This window comes from Gracilinanus agilis, chromosome 1 (assembly GCF_016433145.1).
Source record: "Gracilinanus agilis isolate LMUSP501 chromosome 1, AgileGrace, whole genome shotgun sequence".
NCBI lineage: Eukaryota > Metazoa > Chordata > Mammalia > Didelphimorphia > Didelphidae > Gracilinanus > Gracilinanus agilis.
Window position 1 is genome coordinate 347,942,758 of NC_058130.1, and position 19,595 is coordinate 347,962,352.

Here is a 19,595-nt window from a genome sequence, read left to right on the forward strand (position 1 = left end):
GTATGATAGCATGATATATTGTTTAAATAAAATTATATTGAAAAACAAGATATAAAAGCATAAGAGAAATGCTATGAGAGGTATGAATCTTAAGTGAATGGTGAATTTCTTGCAATGGGCAAGAAGTTGGGCAAGATTAACTTGATAATTCCTTCCAATTCTGGAATCCTGTGAACATTTGGGCCATATATAACAGAAAGGAAAGAGAATAAAAAAATAAGCCAGGTAAGAAAAATAGGTAGGAAAGATCCTGTGACATAATACCTAGAAGTCAATCAGTCAGAAGTTCTTTGTTCCTCACTATCTGTTTAGTCATTTTCCATTGTGTCTGACTCTTCATGATCCCATTTGAGATTTTCTTGGCAGAGATGCTGGAGTGGTTTGCCATTTCCTTCTTCAGCTCATTTTACCAATGAAGAAACTGAGGCAATAGGATTAAGTGACTTATACAGGGTCACACAGCTATTTTGTAGCCAGATTTGAGCCCAAAAAGATGAAACTTCCTGACACTAGGCCTAGTGCCCTATCTGCTTCATCATCTAGCTCACTACCTAAGGAACCACTTAATACTCTAAATATTCAGCTTTACCATGGGACTCTGGAGGGGTGAACTTAATGATTTCTTCATTCTCTTTTAGCTGTAAAACTTATGAGATAATTTGGAAACTTAATGATGATTGTCCTTGACATTAGTAGGATTGTACTTAGAAAATAAAAAGTAGCTGTCAATAGAAGATTGGGGAGGGAAAAGACTGTTTTTGGTTTTGCTCACCCTTATATGTCATTCAATTTATTCAACCAGCTTTGAAGAAATGTGTGATTATCTCCAATTTATGCTGTATGTATCTCATTGGTTCATAATTGTTTTCATGTTGACTCCATCAGATTGTGAGCTCCTTGAGAGCTGAAAGCTCCTTGTTTGCCTTTCTTCATTTCACAAACACTTCATAGAATGCCTGGCATATAGGAGGTGCTTAATAAATTCTGGTTGACTGATTGTCTACTCTGTCCCAGGATCTCCTTGGTTATTTGGCTTTCCCCTGCTTTAATCATCCTCTTCTCTTTGTCTTGTCTTCCTTCCCAGTCTTACTGGTGACTGTTTGCCTTAGAGAGAATCCAGAGTTGGGAGAGTGCCTAGCAGCTTGGCCAGCTTTGAGGAAATGGGTTCTTTAATAATTTTAACATTCCCAGTCAACTCCCTAAGCACAGATGCACATTAGATGGGAGTGATTCCAAATGATCCATTGTCTTTAATAGGGAAAAAATGCAATAATGGGTTTACATGAGAAACATAGAATGGAAGTCACTGTTCATTATTCAGGTAAAGAGATAATGAACAATGAGCTACCTGGGCCTCCCAGTATTGTACCAGACAAATATATGGTTAGAGGACAGATGGATCCTATAATCCTTAGGCTATTTTGACAGAGTAACACTAGACATATTGTGAAGAATCATTGCAGTAGATAAATAATTTTCCTTGTTAGTTTTTATTGATTTTTTTAAAAAATGCAACCTATTAGTATATATTGATTTACATGACAGAAAGATGTCTTTTAAAAATTATATTAGAATCTCTCTTTAACATGCAAACATATTAAAATATAACTTTGACGTTATTGAAAATAACTTCAAAAAAGGAAGAAAAATTAACAAACAAAATAAAAAATTTTAAAGAGATTCACTAGTTGCTTTATTTTATTAAGCTTAATCCCAACGTTGTACATACTGTCTTTAACCCACTAGTACCTATACTATCCTCGCTTTTGTAAGCCATTAAGACTCATTTTCTGCACATATAACACAGATTTATTGCTATTGTTCTTATTTTTCATTACATAGTTGCAGTCAGTATATACATGTCGTCCTTTAGGTTATGTTTTCTTCATTAAGCACTACTTCAAATGTATTCTTTAAAATTTTTTTCATTTACCATGGGCCAGTAACATTCCATTATATAAATGTACAGCAATTTGTTCAGTTATTTCCCAATTTTTTATTCCTAGTCTGTTTCTAGGATTTTGTAATTTAAAAATTTTTATTTTCAATTCCAGATTCTCTCCCTCCTTCTACCCCACCTCTCCTACTCATTGAGAACACAAGAAATATGATACTCATTATGTGTACAATATCATGCAAAACATTTTCATATTAGCCATGTGGCCAAAAAAATAGGAAAGGAAAAGAAAAGAGAAAGAGAAAAAATATGCTTCAATTTGCATTCTAAATCCAGTAGTTCTCTATCTGGAGGTGGGTAACATTTTTCATCATGAATTCTTTGGAACTGTCATGTATTAATGTTATTAAGTCTTTCACCATTGATTGCATTGCAATATCACTGTTACTGTGTACATTGTTCTGGTTCTGCTTACCTCACTTTGCATCATTTCATGTGTCTTCCCAGTTTTTTTTTTTCTGAAATTATCCACTTCATCATTTTTTATAACACAATAGTATTCTATCACATCCATATACTATAACTTGTCTAGTCATTTCCCAAATCATGGACATCCCCTCCATTTCCAATTCTTTGCCACCACAAAAGAGCTGATATCTACATCTATATTTATATCCATTACATATGGTTCTTTTTCCTCTTTCTTTAATCTCTTTGAGGTATATAACTATTAGAATTATTGCTGGGTCAAAGTGTATACATAGTTTTATAGCTTTTTGTGCATAGTTCCAAATTGTTTTCCAGAATTGTTTGACTAGTTCACAGCTCCACCAAGAGTACATTGTGGTTGCTGTTGTCCATGGAGTTTTCTTGGCAAAGTTATTGGACTGTTTTTCCATTTCTTTCTGTAGCGAATTAAGGCAAACAAAGGTTAAGCAACTTTTCCAGGGTCACATAGCTAGTGTCTGAGGCTAGATTTGAACTCAAGTCTTACTGACTGTAGACCCAGGGTTCTATCCATTGAACTTAGTGCATCATTGTGCCTGTTTTCCCTCCTATCCCCCAACATTTGTAACTTTTACTCTTCCATCATTTTAGCTAATCTGATGGTTATAAGGTGACACTTCAAAGTTGTTTTCTTTTGTATTTCTCTAGTTATTAGTGATTTAGAGCACTTTTCATATGGCAATTAATAGCTTTAATTTCTTCTTCTGAAAAATGCCCATTTAGAGCATCTGACCTTTATTAATTCTATAATGACTTTAAACGATAAATTTGGCTCAGTTCCCTACATTTTTTTAGAAATGAGGGCTTTCTCAGAAAAACTTGCTGTAAAATCCTCCCCCCTCCTCCAGTTTCCTGCTTTTCTTATAAATTTGACTGCATTGGTTTTGCTTGGTGCAAAACCTTTTAAATGTAATGTAATAAAAATAATCCATTTTACTTCCAATGAATCTCTTTATCTCTTGTTTAATCATGAACTCTTCTCCTAATTTTAGATCCGTATGGTAATTTTTTTTCTATGCTCTCCTAATTTGTTTATTGTATTGCCCTTGATGTCTAAATCACTTACTCATTTTGAGCTTATCCTGGCATATGGTATGAGATATTGGTCTATGACTAGTTTCTGCCAGATTACTATCAAGTTTTCCCAGAAATTCTAATAAATTCCTATCTCAGTAGCTAGGATATTTCATCCCAAAATAATAGGGTCATATTCAAGCCTTTTGTCTAAGTAGATTCTTCTAACCACTCTAATGATGATAATGTTCTCAGGATAAACAATTTAACCTAGTTAAATTTCTTATTATTTCTCTTTTGTGTTTATCTTTTCATGTTTCTCTTGAGTCTTGTGTTTGAATGTCAGATTTTTCTATTCAGTTCTGGTCTTTTCTTCAGGAATGCTAAAAAGTCTTCTCTTTCAATAAATATCCATTTTATCCCCTTAAACAATTATCATCATTTTAGCTGTAGAGATTATATTTGGTTGTAATCCTAGATCCTTTGACTTCCAGAATAACATATTCCAAGCCCTCCACTCTTTATAGTGTTAGTTGCTAAATCTTGGGTGATTTCTGATTGTATTTTGATGGTTTTAAAATTATTTCTTTTTTGTCTGCTTGTAGCATTTTTTTTCCTTGATTTAGGAAGTCTGGGTTTTAGCTGTAATATTCTTGGAATGTTCCATTTTGGGATTTCTTTTGTTATGTAACTATTAGATTCTTTCCATTTCTTTTTTTTTTTTTTAAACCCTTACCTTCTGTCTTGGAGTCAATACTGTGTATTGGCTCCAAGGCAGAAGAGTGGTAAGGGTAGGCAATGGGGGTCAAGTGACTTGCCCAGGGTCACACGGCTGGGAAGTGTCTGAGGCCAGATTTGAACCTAGGACCTCCCGTCTCTAGGTCTGGCTCTCAATCCACTGAGCTACCCAGCTGACCCTGATTCTTTCCATTTCTAAGTTGCATCTGGTCCTAAGACCATGATGACAAACCTATGGCACATGTGCCAAAGATGAATGTGCAGGCCCCTGACTTGGTTGGCTGGGAGCCTGGCCTGTCCCCTGAATGCAGAGGGTGGGGTATTCTATCCTCTCTCTCTACCATCACAGTGGCTGAGCACGACTGGCCTCAAGGGATGTGGTGTAGCTGGTAGTCTTTTAGCCCCCTGGTAGCCTGGGTAGCCTGGCCCCACCCCCTAAACATAAGGGGAGGGTATGGGACACTGGAGCCTCCCTGTGGCGTTTGGCCCTTCCCCCAAACATAAGAGTAGATGGAGCACTGCACACAGTCAGGGGGCAGGGCATGCAGTTGGAAGTGGGGCATGGTAAGCAATGAGGGATGGGCACAGGCATACAATCTGGAGGGGTGGGTGGGACATGGCATGGGGTCCCTAAAAAGTTTTAAAGGGTTCACCATCACTGTTCTAAAATATCTAGGCACTTCACCTTTTTAATTTAATTAATTTTTATTTAATTAATTGAAATACAATGATGGTTCTTTTCTTAACATGACTTTCATGGAGCCAAATAATTTAAAAATTATCTTTCCTCGATGTATTTCCCAAGTTAATTGCTATTCTTATGAGATTTTAAGTTTTTCCTCTATTTTTTCATTCTTTTTATTTTGTTTTGTTGTTTCTTGATGTCTCATGATACCAGGGGCCAAGGAAATGCCACTTGGTGGGTTTCTTGGGTAGTTGCTGTTAGAGTGAGGGGAAAGCCCTGCCCCCAATTGATTGTTGTGGTACAATTGACTAGAGAGTCAGATTATAGCATGATTTCTGGCCTGCAGAAATTGGCTGAGCCGAATCTCAGAGTGAGAAAGTGGCAGGCCATGGGCTTAGGGAGCAAAAGAGACAGAAATAGAATAAGAGCAGGGAGAGAAAAAGAGATGTTCATAATCTAATCAGGCGCACTAAGTTATGGGAAACTAGGGGCATGTGAAATGAGATCATAAATTCCACTTTATCGAGGATATAGATTGAATATTTATACAGTCTTTTCACACTATGATCAAAGGAAAATTATATATCAAGAAGAAGGTAACATGTCAAAAACATACATTCTTCAGTGCCAATTAGAGTACACAGTTGCATAAAGGAATATATACAATTTGTCAATATTAATCTACAAAACTTCTTTTGGTCTGTTATTGCTGACATAAGAATTTCTTTAGAAGTTCAAAGCATTAAGGCATGGCTGATATGTAGAAAGTCATTTTGTCCCTGAGATAGAGCTCAAGGTCTGTGATTAACTAGTTAGGGTGTTCTGAGCCAATGAAGAAAGCCAATTGAGAAAGCCAGTTGTTCCTAGACATTGATTTGTAGACCTATAAGGTTAAGACCAGTCCAAGGTCAGGGTGAGGCAGATCTGCAAACAAGTCTTTTCTGGCTGCTTTTGCCTCAATGGGGCTAGAGTGTACTTATGGACTCATCATGAAGTCATTAGCTTTCACTTGCTGAATTCTAATTTTTAAGGAATTATTTTTTTCAACATTTTTTGGTCTTCTTTTACTGAGATGCTAATTCTTTTCATAATTTTCTTACATAGCTTTTCCCGTTTTCCTCCACTATTCGTTTTTGATTTAAAAACTCATTTTATTGCCCATTTAAAAATACTCTTTATCTCTTCTGAGCATTTTTATATGCCTGGTATCCAGTCTACATTTTTCTTTGAGGCTTTTCTTGTTGATGTTTTCAAGCCATTGTCTTCTTTTGTATTTATATTTTGAACTACCCTGTTACTACAGTAGATATTTTTATAGTTAGGTCCTTTTTGTTGTTTGTTCATTTTTCCAGTCTATTTTTTGCCTTTTGCCTTTATGTTAAAGTTGGGTTCTGTTTACTTCTGAGTGTGGATGACTATTCTGAGTGTTCATCTTTTTCCTTTTGCTTTCACAGATGAATCTGGGGAACTGTAAGTTTTCAATGTTTCCAAAGTGGTATGATCCAAGGAGAGATTGGGCCATTGCTACATTGGTCTGTGCTCTGATTCTTACACAAATAGAGCCCCAACTTTCTTGTGATTATGACTCCCCCAAGTTGTACCAGATCTTATCCCCAATACTCATAAAAGGCCCCCCTATGAATCTCTTTCTTATCAGATATTCAGTCCCTTTATCATTTCAGGACTCTACTCTGTAGTGCTGCTACTGACTTTTAGCCTCAGCCTGCTGCTTTTGCTGCTATTTTCCCATTTAGCCCTGACTCTGGTGTCACAGACCTCTCTTTCTAAGCTCCCATTGTTTAGAAAAACAATTCACTTTGAATTTAACTGGCTTACCTACACAGAATTTAGTTTGGTATTTTCTGTGATTCTGTGTGAGGTGGAATTGATGTTTAATTCTCAGAGTTATTAATATATCCAAGATCAAAACAAAGGCCTTATAGCCTGTAAATGTTTTGGGTTTTCTGGGTCTCTTTGAATAGTGGCTAAAGAGGGTACATCTTGTTATTTTCAAGATCCCCTTAGACTTCCACTTCACACAGCCCCTTTGTAGAAGATATTTTAGGAGATATTTGAAAGTTGGGAACTTTCAAACCACCATCCTGATTCCTTGGCTAGGCTATTTTTTAGGTTATTAATATTACCAATAGTGATACTATTTTTTCTAAAAAAATGATTATTTTTCCGGTTAACAGCTTCCTAGTAGTATAGTACATGTAGTGTGACTATTGGGCTCCCCAATTTTTTTGTGTTGTATATATATATAAAAGACATTATATATAGCTAATTTTATAATTCCATATAACTTTTAGAGGATGTTTAGCTATTTTTGTAAAGATATTCTATTTTTACCAAGTACATATAATAACAATTTTTCATATAAGTTTTCTGAAGTTATAGGATCCAAATTGTCTCCCTCTCTCCCTTCTTTCCCTCTTGCCATAGCTAGTAAGCAATTTGATCTGGATTATACATGTATTATCATGCAAAACACATTTCCATATTGTTCATTTTTGTAAAAGAATACTCATATAAAACCAAAACCCAAATAAACTAAAGTGAAAAATTGTATGCTTTCATCTACATTCCTACTCCAACAGTTCTTTCTCTGGAAGTGGGTAGCATTCTTTGACATATGCCCTTAAGAATTATTTTGGATTATTGTATTTCTGAGACTAGCTATGTCTTTCACATTTGGCCATTCCATAATATTGCTGTAATTATATACAGTATTCTCTTCGTCCCACTTATTTCTCTCTGCTTCAGTTCATGTAGAACTTTCCAGCTCTTTCTGAAATCATCCTATTCATCATCATTTCTTATAGCACGATAATATTCCATCACCAATATATACCACAATTTGTGAAACTCATAAGTTTTGTTGAAAGAGAGAAAGAAAGGCTTAGAGAATGAAGTTTTACCATGAAGTGGTATCAGGTGGAATGCTTCATCTAGAGGTCCTGAGATTTAGCAGAAGGCACTGGGAGAGAGAAAAGAATGGAGAGAGGAAACAAAGAAGTTGAAGAGAGGAGCAACAAACTTAAAGGTACCCTACTTTGCCTTTTTGCTTAGGTTGAGGCCCACTGTCTTTTGCCTTCTAGTCCTCTCATTCTAAGGACGTCTTTTGTGAGGCTCAAATTAAAAATGATTATTTAGGGCTTTAAGCACTTTGTAGGTATTATCTCATATGATCTATCAGATGAGATAATGTATGTGAAAATGCTTGAAGTATAAGGCATTATTATTATAAAAGTCTGAGCTTTGGGACTTGTATTTAGGATCAGGCAAGATGGAAAACGGAGGGCATAGTATAAATCAGAGGAAGAAAAAATAGGCCTGTGGGTATGCGGATAGGATTATGGCCTTAAGGAATTTTCTCTTGCTATGGATAGATTTGTGCTAAGAAGATTTGACTGAAGCCATTTCCAAAAGTCTCTGTTTTTTATCAAATAAATTAACTCTCCAACCAGCATGTTTCAAATAATTCTTTATACTTAGAAAGAGAACCAAACCCAGGAATTTCCTGGGATTATTCAAATTCTGAAATATACCAAAGGCTAAATGACCATGGGGAGAAGAGATTATTCTATAGAGTACAGGGATTAAGGAGATTCTAGTTAGTAGTGCAAGATCATACATCCTGACAATGAGGAGTTTGATGAATTTGAGAAGAAACTTAAAACTTTATGTTCACAATACAGTGAAAGTTTGATCTAACTCAAAGCATTAGTCAAAAGCTAACAATAGGATTACCAAATTGAGACTTGATTTTTTTTGGGGGGTGAAAAGGTCTTTTCCTCTTGAAATATTCAGCTTTTTGCTGGTAGTACAGTCAGGGAAGCCAGATAATAAGAAAGAAAATATCTATATTCCATTTTCTTATATAGATGAGGTTCAAGATATTGGAATCATAATATTAGGTGAAACCATGTATAGTAGCATGATGTACTGGAATTGTTGCCTGGATCTGGGATTAGAGGACACTGATTCAAAAATTCAGTTCAAATCAACAAATATTTATTAAGAGCTCCTACTGAGTGTATGATGTTGGCAGAAAAAACAAAAACAAAACAAAAACCTAAAACAATTCCTTTAAAGAGCTTTCATGGGGAGGATGTGAGTGGGGAGGGAGGAGAGGTGGGGGAGATACAGCATTTATTAAACTCAATAAATACAAACCAATATTTGTAAAATTTCCAGAGGTAAACCACTAATACATGAAAAGGGAAAGCCTTGTGTGCTGGAAGGTGCCACCTGAACTAACTAGTTGAGCTTTGAAGGAAACTGGAGATTTTAGGATGTTGAGATGAGGAAAGAAGGAATGTACATTCCACCCCAAAGAGATCAGCTGTGCCTCTGGTCCCTTCTATTGATGTGGTCACTTTTTCTAGGCCTTAAATGAAGGAGATTGGCTAGATGATCCCTAAGATCCCTCTCCAGCACCAGATCTATGACTAATTTATAGAAGTTATTTTCCTACTTTCAAATAGAATAGCATCAAAATGTATATTAGCTGGATGAGGATTTGTTCTGAGAGAGAGAGAGAGAGAGAGAGAGAGAGAGAGAGAGAGAGAGAGAGAGAGAGAGAAGTAGGAAATGTCATTAATTCATTTGGTGTGCTATTGAGATGTGTAATTATTGGAAAACCCTTCCCTAATTATAACTTAAATTCCTCATGGTAGAGTTTATAACAATTTTAAATGTCTTCCCAGAAGAGTGGTTGAAGCTCCGACTTTCAAGATATTTTACCTCAGAGAGGTAAAATATTCAACCAATATATATTTAGTCAATACAATTCTTCTTTTAAATAGTTTTCATCCTGTTACCTAAGAACTCAATTTTGATGGTGGGACATATCTAATCAATCAATCAGTTAACAATTATTTCTTAATATTCTGATGGCCTCTGCATGTAGTGGTTTTTGTAGTTTTTTTTAAAGGTGGAGAACATAAGAAGTGAAGTTCTGTCAAAGTTCTCTAGGAACTTGAGATCTCTGGGGAACATAACAATCCATATGAACCAGCTACAGAATTACTGAATGCTGGACACTAGAACAATATCCTAGATCAGGAGTTAGTCATGTATGGGTTCTAAATCAAGTCAACATTTATTGTGTTCTAGGCACTTCACAAAGAAAGATAAAAAGAAAGCAAATAAGAACATAGTCCGTGCTAGGCATTTACAGTCTAATGGGAGACAACATGCAAATGACACATAAAAAAGATATATGTAGAATAAATTGCAGATAATCAACAGAGGAAAGGTACAAGCTACAAGTCAGATCAGGAAAGCCTTCTTATGGAAGGTATGATTTTAGCTGACTTGAAGGAAGCCTGGGAAGGTAGCAGGCAGAGATAAAGGCAAGAAAGGAATGAATTCTAGGCAAGGAAGACAGGTTTTGAGAATTTCAGTGTGACAAACATATTTTTGAGTTTCTAGGGCAAGTCATTGGAAGAGTTGCCCTACATATACTAAGTCCTGGGGAATACATAATAAGATAAAAACAAAATTAAAAAAAATTCAGTTCCTGATCTCAAAGAGCTTACATTCTAATGGGATCCCTTCGTGGTTGCCATAATTATTAATATGAAAAATAATAAAGGCTGCTATAATAACATATATTAGTATTTTAATTAAAGCCATGCTGATAGATAAAGTTATTAGACCATGCGCTTGTAAGAATTCAAAATTGCCGCCCCAGTCATTATTACCTCTTCCTCAGTCTGCTGGCCAAGAGCCCACTCCCTCCTAACCCAGGAGGCCTCCCCACGCCCAGAGAACCGGAACCGGAAACCCGTTGGACCATGGGAAATGTAGTTTGATAATTTCCCCGTGTCCATAGAAAATACATATATATACTTAAAGATGACATCTCCCAAATTTCACTTTTACAATAGACAATAGGTTAATAAAGGTAATATAAAAATAAATAAAATAATCTTCATACAAGATAAATATGAAAAAGAGGGGTGAGAGAAAAGGTCTATGAAGCTCCTTAGTCCCAGTCTTTCCTTGACTGTAGTGCTCCTTGGTGCTGTGCAAGAAGAATGAAAGGAAAAGGAGATGGAAGAAGGAGAAGAGAGAGGGCATCATACCCATCTTATTATCCCTACCCAACCCACAGGGAAGTTTTCCTTCCCTTGGCTCTATTTTGGAATTTCCATTTTAAATTAAATCTAGGCAAAAGGTGTGCCATGTGCCCCTTCCCCAACCATAATGGGGGAATTTGGAGTTCTTTTCTTTAGGGTCCAGCAAGAAGTCATTTGTTTGTCTTTGGTGAATTCCTCTCTAGAGGAACTAGGTAGTTCTACTCTTCTTTTTCTTCTTGTTCATTTAGATAAGGGTTGATTTGAAGGCAAAAATGCTGACATGGGACAGTGGCATTATGATTGCAGGGAGATTTGGGGTCTGGGGTTCATTTTGCATTATCAGCACTAGGATTACCAAAATTGCTATGTCTGAAGCACAAGTAACCAGGAGCCAGTCCTTGCCTAAGGCCTCTATCCTTTTATTTCTATTCGAGGAAGAAAAACAAAACAAAACAAAACAAAAAACAAGATATAGACATATGTGCACAAAAAATAACTTTAATGATTTGCTTTTCAATTGATAATCTTCACAAAGCAGCCTACACTTACTTCTACATTTCTATTTAATAACTTCTGAAACCTGGTTGATCTAGGAATTGTCTCCAGTGAAATAAGTTCCATTTTTTCGCATTAGTGTAAAGCACTTTCATGCATTGCACTGTGGAGAATGCTTATCCAAAGCCACATATATGCAAATGCTATGGATATGAAAATATGTGCCAAAATGTTGCTTATTTTTGTAAAACTTTTTACGGTATATTAAGGCAAAACTAATGTTATTGCAACATTAAAGTTTGGAATTCAGGCAACTCATTAAAGCCCCCTGGGGAACATGAGTTACAGTAGGGAGCTCTGCCACTTTTGAGAAGTGACTGCCAACTGTGACTGCCAACTGAGGTAGATCTCTCTAACAGCCTGAAAGGGATAGGGGTTGGGGTGGGGTGAGGAGAAGGAAGTCTTCAACAGAAACATTTTCATAAAATAGAAATTTTCATCTGGGAAAGAAGGAAGGAAGGAAGGGAAGGAAGGAAGGAGAGAAGAAAGAGAAAGAAGAAAGGAAAGGAAGGGAGAAAGCAAAAAGGGATTTAGTAAACCAGCTGTACATTGTGCTAAGGATTTAAATAAAAGCAAAAAGAAGACAATCTCTGACTTCAAGGATCTTATATTCTAATAGAGGAATATAATACACAAAAGGGACCTAAAAAGGGGTGTGTGGGTGTGGTGGGAGGGTGAGGAATTGAGGTGACTGGTATTGACCCAAGATTTTTAAATCCAGGAAATCAGGAACAAGGCTCATTGGGGAAGGAAAGCTGATGGGAGCCCCAGGAGTAACTCTTCAGCAGGAAAGCTTTATGGAGGGGATATTCCAAGGTGAGAGGGCTGAAGGTATGGTTTGGATGTTCCAAATTTAAGAGACCCCAGGTGCTGAGGGAAGTTGTAGAATGAGATAGCTGGTAATTAAATAAACAGAATGGACTAATTCATCCTGAGAAATACTCTAAGGATTCTACTCATGGGTATAGAAACGTCATGCTTTACATTTGTATGGGATTTTATATTTTTCAAAGCAATTTCAGGTAGTAGTAATAAGTTATAAAGTTAACATTTCTATAATGCCTTAGGGTTTGTAAAGTACTACATATATTATTCCATTTGACCCTACCTTTTTCTCCATTTACAAAGAAACAGACTGAGTGAGATTAAGTGACTTCCTCAGGGTCATGTAGTGTGAAGCAGGTTTTGGACTCAGGTGTAACTGACTTTAAACATGACATTCTATCCAGTGCACAAATTATAATCCTTTATCTGTATAGTTGAAGTTGCTGCATTGGAAAAAAAGATGGACCAGGAGTTGGAGGACTTGTGTTCAAATCCCACCTCTAAAACTCACTGTTTGACTTCAGGGAAACCACTTACACTCTCAGTTTCGATTTCCTCATCTATAAAATAAGGGGTTTGGATTAGGTGACATTTGAGGTCTCCTTCAGCTCTAAATCTATGATCTTTTTTGACTTATTTGACAGATGAACAGAATGAATCTAAGAAAAGCTAAATAATTTACCGCAACTACAAAACATTCTTCAAGACAGAGCCATGGATATAAACAAGGTCTTCTCATTCAAGATGAATAGTCTTCATAGCTGTCTACAATCCTCAGTCTCCCTTCACAGAAAGGAAACGTTGAAGAACCAATTTCCATTTTAGATGTCTGAGAAACTGCCTACTCCCAACAAGGGCCAACTAAGGAATATCTCTCGAGGACTTCTCGAGATATTCTGGAGGAATATCTCTCTGAACTACTTCCTCACCCTTTATTGAGGGGAAATCCTTCTACAGACTTAGATAATAGTCACAGACATGTATGTAACAGCTTCCCTGGACCCAGAACCCCCTGATCCTATCATATTCTTAAAGCTACCATTGAGCCTTTTCACACAAAGGTTGGACCATTTACTGGTGAATCCATTCGGGGTAAGCAGAAGAAGACAAATGAGAGTTCTCATCAGGGACCACACAGAGTTGTCACTTTTTTAGATTTCAAATTTCGTGTGTCTATCCAGGTTCCTCTCTGACTTCTTGCTTGATGGTCAGAACTACTGAATTTAGTTATTCTGCCTGTGGAGCAGGTGCTATACATTATTTCACAGAGAAAAAAGACTTATTCAAGCTCATATTTTTGGTCAAGTGAACCTAATTGCCAGATTATCCTATCTACTCAACATACCTGAGTTCTACCAATGGGTCTCTTCCTTTTAACCCCTTCAATAATTTTTAAAATTATTAACCTTTATGGGGTAATTGATGACTTCTTTCTTAGTTTTTCACAGAGTGCTGATAGATACTCTGGAGGTACAGAATGAAGTACATATTATCAGATATGGCCAATACTTTGATTTGCTCTGCTTGACTATATTCTTTGCCAAGAAAACCCCAAATGGGGTCATGAAGAGCCAAACATGACTAAACAACTACAACAAAGTTCACATTCATTATAAAAAAGGGCTTCTTTTTGATTTAGAGGGGTGGCAGGTTAAATGGGTAATGATATCTATATAAAAAAGAACGTCATTAAGACATTTTTGAAGGCATAGAACACAAAAAATGCAGAAAAGGATCCCAATACATTAAGCAGTATTGTTGCTATCTTGAAAATTTTAAATATACATAATTTTTAAAATGATGTAACAGAAATTGACAATTTAAAAAAAATATGAGAGTTGTCTCATTTATCTACCACAATAATAACAGAGAGACCCTACTTCTAGAGGATATAAATCCAATGAGGTTGACTTAGCTATGAGCAAAGTCGAGACTTCTTTATTGAATGAACCAACTAACTAAAGACATTTTAATTAGGTGGGGAAAAATTCCCAACAGGGACCAACCAAAGAAGATCCCTTGAGGACCTCTCCCACTGCTGTTTTTGTTATTTCCCTTCCCCTTCCTGGGGGGAAACCCTCCTACAGACTTAGGTAATAGTCATAGACATGTATGTAATAACATATGTAATAAGGAAGCTAGATGATAGGATCTTTAAAGATCTTTTCATTTCTAAATCGTATAATTTCCCTTCATATTTTCACAGGAGCAATCCTCTTCCCTCTGTCCACTGCATAAAACTAACTCAGCACCCTCTCTAGTGTCTCCCAATCTGTCACTACAGTTCCTACTTTTTAATTTTTAATTTTAAAAATCTGCTAATCTTTAAAAAACAAACAGAAAACCAAGTGGAAAATACAAGTCACACTTTCTTACTGCTTGTAGAGTTATTGATGATATTGTCTTAAGTAAAAGGAAGATTTTAGTCTTTTTATTAACTTTTCTTTAGATTTCTGTTTCTTCCCTCAAAGAAGATTTTAATTTTTCACCATTTGAGGTTTATAGTTTCAATCATCTCTGAGCTTCATTGGCAAGGAAGTCCCTAACCTTTTTTATTTGAGCATTAAACAAAGAATCCCTTTTCCCTGTTCTTGAGCTCAGATGGAGCTGAAAAGACTTCGCTTGAGCTTTTAAAACAAACATATACACATACTCGCACAGAGTCACTTTTGGGTTGAGACCAAACAGTTTTGAGTAGCTGATTAAAAAGCTCTCTGAAAACCACTTACCAGATCTTCCAGTGCTCAACTGATTCCTTATTCAGCCCAAACCTAAAAACAATAGTTTGTGGCTTTTCTGCCAACATCACAGCTAGGTTTTGAGAACCACTAGTTCTGCAGAAATTGTGTCAGTGCCCCTTCTTCAGAGGCACCTGACCCATTGCCCCTGCCTTTCCTATGTTATTAAGCAAAGGGAATTCCAATACTTGTGCGTAGTGGGAATCATGCTCCATTTTCAATAGAAGGACCTGGGATTAAATTGTGTCTGCTGCTTGTGATATGTGTGACCCCAAGTAAGTTAACCCTTCTGGGCCTTGGTTTCCTCAGGTGTAAAAGGAGGAGAATCCAGCTTTAAATCTATGGCTGATCTTCCTGCCATAAGACATAGATTTGTTCACATAAAATGATATAAAAAGTTTTGATTGTTTTTTTATTTCTAATCGGGGCTGATTCTGGATTTCTTTGGCATTCTACTCCTGGACCCTTAGCTTTCATTAAGAGAGGTAGGGAGGGGCAGCTGGGTAGCTCAGTGGAGTGAGAGTCAGGCCTAGAGACAGGAGGTCCTAGGTTCAAACCCGGCCTCAGCCACTTCCCAGCTGTGTGACCCTGGGCAGGTCACTTGACCTCCATTGCCCACCCTTACCACTCTTCCACCTATGAGACAATACACCGAAAGTACAAGGGTTTTTTTTTAAAAAAAAAAAAGAGAGGTAGGGAGGAGGTCTGTTTCCTCATATTTATTGTTGACAAACCCAAAGTCTCTCAACTGATTTAGATGACAAAGCTGTCATGGTTTGTGTTGGGAATTGAAAAGCCCCAAAGGAAGATGGTATGGCTGAACTTGGAGTAAGAACAAATCTGATTTTCTGATCCTGCCTCACAGCCTATGTAGCTTTGGCAAGTTCTTTAACCTAAGTGTCCTTTCATCATTTGGGAAATGGGGATAGTAATACCTGTCTCCCAACTGTGAGGGTCCAATGGGATTGATAAATGAAGTGCCTTGCATCCCTTCAAGTATCAAATAAACACCATCCACTGCTTCCACAAGGCATCCACAGGATCCTCAGAAGCCAGATTCAGTCTCCCTCTGTGGCTACCAGTGGGATCTTACTCCATCAAGAACAAATCCCCTATCAAGGATAAATACAAATCTTTGAAAAGCCTAGTTCCTTCTTTCTTTCTTTCTTTCTTTCTTTCTTTCTTTCTTTCTTTCTTTCTTTCTTTCTTTATCTCAGGGAGCTGAAGGGACATTTTAAAATGAAAACAGACATTTGTTTCTTAACAGTCGTAGTTCAAAATGGTATAAGCAAGTCTCCCTGTGGTCATTTTGTGAAACTTGAAAAACTTTTTGCAATGTTTTTTAAACAGAAAATGGCAATTTGAAAAGAAGAAAAAGGAGGAAGAAGAAGAGGAGGAAAGTATTTTTTGTTGTTGTTCAGTTGTTTTAGTCTTGTCAGATTCTTCATGATCCCATTTGGGATTTTTCTTGGCAAAAATACCGGAGTGGTTTGCCATTTCTTTCTCCATCTAATTTTACAGATGAAGATCTGAGGCAAACGGGGTTAAGTGACTTGCCCAGGGTCGTACAACCAGTGAGTATCTGAGGTCAGATTTGAACTAAGGAAGATGAACCTTCCTGACTCCAGGCTCCACATTCTGTCCACTGCACCACCTAGCTTCGGGGAAAGTTTTTAGCATTCCAAAGTAATGACCCTAAATGCTGGCCTCCAAGGAAGACTATTAAATAACGCGGCTTCATTTCCCTGGGACAAAAGAATTGTATTCTGTGAAACTGGCAAATGTACAAGACTCATTTTTCAGACGTATATCAGCCGCTATTATCATCTGGACAGGCCCCAGACAACCTTGTTCAGCAGACAGTTTATCTTTGCCACTCGCTCCATGCGGTCCCTTGGATACCCAGGGCCCCACGTCGTGCCTGCTTTCTCTCCCTGCCCCCATGGCTCTCCACCTAGGGTCCAATTTCTATGGGAATGCTCCACGTTCCACGCCTTTCCTCGCTCTAGTCCCCTTCCTTGAACTTATCTGTACCATGACTGATTCCCTCAGGTCTTCCTGCTCACTCCCCACCCTCTAATCACTTACAATGCTGGCTTACTAATATGAAGAATTGCTATCCTTTCTGGGTAACAGGAGACTTTTAACAAGAACTTTAAACCAAAAGAATAACTTTGGGTGGGAATGTCAGGTTTTATTTATGCTATCACAGACAGGCGGTAGATATTTAGGACTTGGAAGTATTCAGCATCTGCCCTTGGATCACACCCTGCAAATGACTTCTTAACCTTTTCTACACATATGTCCAGTCCTATTATTGTAATGTCCACCACTGCATTATGCAAAAAAAACAAACAAACATTATGTCTGGGTTACATTTTCAGTGAATGACAGAACTTTTAAGCAGGGACTTGTGAGAAACGTTCACTGGTGTGTAGTGGTGGATGCGCCACTGGAGATTGGATGGCAGATGAGTTCTGAGATTTTTCTTACAAATGGGCTATGGCAAGGAGTGTGTTGGGTAGATGGCTGTATTTATAGTGCCCCAGGAATAATGCCTCGGTAGCTGCTGTGTAGAGAGCAACACTTTTAGTGCAGTAGCAGACAAGTAAGGGATCTCCAGCTCAGCTCTGGTTTGCTGGGGCAAGGGTCTTTCACATTTTGGGGGTCATAGTCTTGGATCACTTCTCAGAATCATTTAAAAAATTCACAACTGGACTAAATGTTAAATTTAGAAAAAAGATGTCATTTTTGTTCCAATTCAAATTCATAGACCCGCTGAAATTTGTCCGTGGTCTCCAGACTACAGCTTTTACATGGATTCTTAACCTTTTGATGTCCTAGTCAGTGGTTCCCAAACTTTTTTGGCCTACTGCTCTCTTTCCAGAAAAAAAATATTACTTAGCCCCCCTGGAAATTATTTTTTAAAAATTTTAATAGGGGGCAGCTGGGTAGCTCAGTGGAGTGAGAGTCAGGCCTAGAGATAGGAGGTCCTAGGTTCAAACCCGGCCTCAGCCATTTCCCAGCTGTGTGACCCTGGGCAAGTCACTTGACCCCCATTGCCCACCCTTACCACTCTTCCACCTATGAGACAATACACCGAAGTACAAGGGTTTAAAAAAATTTTAATAGCAATTAATAGGAAAGAAAAATTCACCTGTGGCCATCACCGCCCTCCTGGGATTGCTGCAACACCTACCAGGGGGTTTGTAGGGCCCACTTTGGGAATCACTGCCCTAGATCCTTTAACATTTTACTAAAGTCTATGGACAACTCTCCATATTTTTAAATATATAAAATAAATACATAAGACCACAGAGGAAATCAATTATACTGAAATACAACTCTCTCTCTCTCTCTCTCTCTCTCTCTCTCTCTCTCTCTCTCTCTCTCTCTCTCTCCTCCTCTTCCTCTTCTTCCTCCTCCTTCTCTCTCTCTCTTCTATTTATCTGTTTCTTTATTTCTTTCTGTCTATATATTCTAAAAAAACTTCAAGGGGAACTGGTTCAGAACCTTCTAAGACGTGGTGGGCAAACTTTTAAAAGAGGGGGCCAAAGGAAAGGAAATGCTCATCTATCAGTCTGTTTCTAAGGCAACTCTTTGAAGTTTCATTGTATTTTATCCTACTTATTGTATTTGTCAGATTAGGAATAATGTCCCCAGCTGGATAGAACATTTTAGGGCCATATCTGGCCTAAGGGCCTGTAGTTTGCCCATCACTGGTCTAAGGTAATTTTCAAGAATTTAGTTACCCTGGAATGACCTCCAGGAATTGATGCAGAATGAAAGGAGCAGAACCAGGAGAACATTGTACACAGAGACTGATACACTGTGGTAAAATCGAATGTAATGGACTTCTCTACTAGCAGCAATGCAATGAACCAGGACAATTCTGAGGGACTTATGAGAAAGAATGCTACCCACATTCAGAGGAAGAACTGTGGGAGTAGAAACACAGAAGAAAAACAACTGCTTGAACACAAGGGTTAATGGGGATGTAGACTCTAAATCATCACCCTAGTGCAATTATCAACAATATGGAAATAGGTATTGATCAACAATACATGTAAAACCCAGTGGAATTCTGTGTCAGCTATGGGGGGGGGGTTGGAAGGGAAGGAAAGAACATGAATCATGTAACCATGGAAAAATATTCTAAATCAATTAATTAAATAAAAATTTTCAATTAAAAAAAAAAAGAATTTGGTTCCCTGTGCCTGGAATTCACCTTAGTATTCCAAAATCTCTAGGTTCTTCCTTCCTTCTTTCCTTCCTTCCTCCCTCCCTCCCTTTCCTTCTTCCTTCCTTTTCCCCTTCTTCCTTCCTTCCCTTCTTCCTTCCTTTCTCCTTCCTTCCTTTCCTTCCTTCCTTCCTTCCTTCCTTCCTTCCTTCCTTCCTTCCTTCCTTCCTTCCTTCCTCTGTTCCTTCCTTCCTTTTTTAAAAAACATACACTAACACTGAGGGTTGGACTAGAATGTTTGTCTAAAAAAAAGGGAAAAATCAGAAGAAGCAGTCTAAGATATAGGAAGTACAGAAGAGAAAAAAAC